Here is a 3,381-nt window from a genome sequence, read left to right as displayed (position 1 = left end):
ATGGATGTATAAAACACAAAAAGTGTTACATGAGCACTAAAAAAGTCATCAACTTTCACATTTCTAAATGAGTGGTTCATCTGACACTGGGCTGCTGCCCGCAGCACCTGTCGGGCTATCTGTCACCGACTACAATCTCCCCCATTGCCAGAATATTCCTCCTTATACTGCAAATCCACTCAGCATTTCTAGAACTTTTCATACGTCACTCGATCCCACCCAAATATCCCATGGGCCATAACTCAGTAACTAAATTTAGGCAATATATTAAGACCCCCTCATGCCAGTCCCTAATGCTGTTTGCCTTTTTTCGGGAGCAAAGAGAGGCATTTAACCTTTGTGAGATAGCAGCAGCTGGTGTGTGTTTGTGTCTGTGTTTGTGTGTGTGACTGTGACTGTGTGTGTGTGGGTGTGTGTTTGTGTGTGTATTTTAGTGTGGGTTGGTGTGAGTGTCTTTGTGTGTTCTTTCTTGTTCAAATGACAATAAAGTGTCATTGGTTGAGGTCACGTCGCATATATAGCCTGCCATGATTTAAGCACTTTGTACAAAATGAAGCGGTATTTCATTTTCTTCTTCAGACAGACACAGACAGCGCTCGGTTGATTTACATTTCTGTTAGTCATTAGAAAAACAGTTTTGGGTTTCTGTGAAACTTGAAAGGGTCTGAAATCATTCTTTCTTTCTTTTTTTTTTTCTATTCACAAGCCAAACTTCAGATCTGTGGAATGTTTGTGTCAGGGACACGGTAAAAGATTTGAGTGCTAAAACATCCCCAAATGTCTTATCCACACATTAATTCAGTAACTTTCTGTTTTATTATTTTAATAGTTAGTTCTACTGTTATACGAGTAGTAAAAGGGGCTTAGTAGTCTTATACTGAAGCTCCGTCCCCTCCCCTGTCACTTGTCCCTTTGATCAGATGGCTTGTTAATTTCATCATTTCAGAGTTTTATGGATTTTCCAGTTGCTGCACTTTTCGTAAACAAGCTTTTCAGCTGACCACCCCTCCTCTTCATTTCTGCCAACCCCCCCACCCACCCCTCATTCATACCCCCCCTCACTCCTGTCCACATATGTCAGCGTTTTCACTGAAGGAAGAATCTGGAGCTCTGAAAGTTTATAAATAAGCCTTCTATCAAGTTCCACAACAGGTGTGACCTCCCTGTGTCCTAAAACTGAACACTTTCAATGGGACGATATCTGAAAAGAGAGGGGGCCGGGGGGCAGGGGGGGTGGGGGTGTGGGGGTGTGGGTTGTGCGGGTGGTGTTGTAGCAGGCCGAGAGGGGCAGAAGGATTTACTGCTATCTGAAATAGAGACATTCACCAGGCACATGGTGTACCTTTTGTGCTCCGGCCTACATGTTCAGGCCCCAAAAAAAAGAAAGTCGTGCTTTATTTGCCAACTTCTCTCGCTCGCTCGCATACATAGGGGGTAGCATAGTTGACCCCCTTATTACGACATGGTATTAAACGGGGTGCTGCGTTGCCAACATGGCAGCTGTAGCTGAGACTGTCGTGTATAGTGAGCGCGTGGATTCCACCGGAGAAAAGCCTCCAGGATAAAATAAAGAGTCTATCAGGGGAGCACTTGAGATTTAACTGGGCTCTCAAGGATCCTCACCTAGCATGTGGTCAAACCAGATGTAGCCTAAATACCTGTCTCCCCTCCCCTGTCGTTTCATTACAGGAAAAAAAAAAAATCGAGCCACCGTCCGTCCGTCTGTTGCACAGTCCTCAGCGAGACGCAACTTTACCCCAGAGAGAGAGAGAGAGAGAGAAGGAGAGAGGGAGGGAGGGGAGACTTCTGGCTCAGGCTTCCCTCTGGTAGATAAATGCTGCTGCCGGGTTTCTCTTCATTGTGTCACTAACCAGCCTGCCTTGGGCCTCCAGCATTGTGCATATCCCACACAACAGTCCTCCTGTCTTTGATAAGGATGAAGATGACACGTAATACTTCACGCAATATTCGAAACAACACATGCATGCTAGATAACTTTGTCACCACCACCACTACGGTGACACAATCTTGATGATGGACACAGATGATGATGTTTCATAGAGACAGGGATGGTGCCACAAAAATAGAAATAGTTCAAAGTCATAAGTCAAAGTCAATAAAACATTCTCAAGAAGATTTCAGGGCCTCTGTCCAATGCCCATCTTCCAGATCTCCCACTGGCTATGGCCCAGAATGGAGATAGGATAAATGTTAAGAAATGCTTCTACAGACTGAAGTAGTGAGCCTCTTGCCATATGCTCATTGGGCAGTCAGATGGCGGTTTTCAGTCCGAGATGCCTGGACTGGACTGAGAAGCCCTCCTCTACTCTCCCTCTGTTCTCTCCCTGATTGTCAACCGAATCACATCTTTGGAAGAAACGCAAATTGTTGATAGAACAGAGACTTGTTGACTTGCCTTTGAAATATTCCATTCCATCCCATCCCTCATATGTCTCCACTCATCCAACCATGTCTGATGTAGGAGACCTAAGTCCCCACTCTATCTATCACACTATCACACTGTCATTACTTGATTGCACCGATGCTACACCATAATATCCCTCCAATGTGATTTGAATATAAACATGGACACTTACACCTACGTATATATATGTGTCCTATTGTTCACATTATTCACACAGTTGCCTTATCAAGAGAAAATGATGTGTCTATGAAGATTTGCATTCATGCTTTAGGCCACTATCACATGTTCCTTCCCAGGTAAGGTTATTCTTCCAACTACAGTAATTCTCAATAATAGCTTATGAGCTCTCGGTACATGAGGGGTGGCCAAAACTATGCAGGAATGCAACTTTACCAGATAGGCAAGGCACTGATGCAAATCCATGAGTTTTGCATGTCATAAAATGAAGACAGCACTTCTTGCCATTCCCCTCCCTTTTTTCTCTTTTTGTTCTCAACATAATTCCATTTAGTTTTCATGCGACGTACACGGTACGCCCTCTCGGCCCATCGCGGCGGTGGCGGCGGCGGCGACGTTATCAAAATACATGCCTCACTTGTTGCCACATATCAGTGCCAGACCCAACAATAGGGTTCTCATTTCCATTGGCGCTGATTGAGTTTGAAGCACGGATGGATGGGCGTTCGCTGCGCTGGGCCACAGGAGAGCACTGGCGGGCGCCGAGCGAGCCGAGGGGCCGGCGAATGAGCGAGCGAGCGAGCGTGCGAGCGAACGAACGAACGAACGAACGAACGAGCGAGCGAGCAAACGCCTGTGGGCAGAGGGAGCGGAACGCGCGTCAGACAGCTGAGGGGGAAAGAAGCCCCAACGGAGGAGTGTAGATTAGAATACTGGAACAAGTGTACCGGGCACAGTGTAGCCTTTGTCTCACCCCGGCCAACCTCCACTCCGAACCT

Source organism: Sardina pilchardus, chromosome 7, assembly GCF_963854185.1.
Source record: "Sardina pilchardus chromosome 7, fSarPil1.1, whole genome shotgun sequence".
Lineage (NCBI taxonomy): Eukaryota > Metazoa > Chordata > Actinopteri > Clupeiformes > Clupeidae > Sardina > Sardina pilchardus.
Note: the sequence above shows the minus strand (reverse complement) of the source record.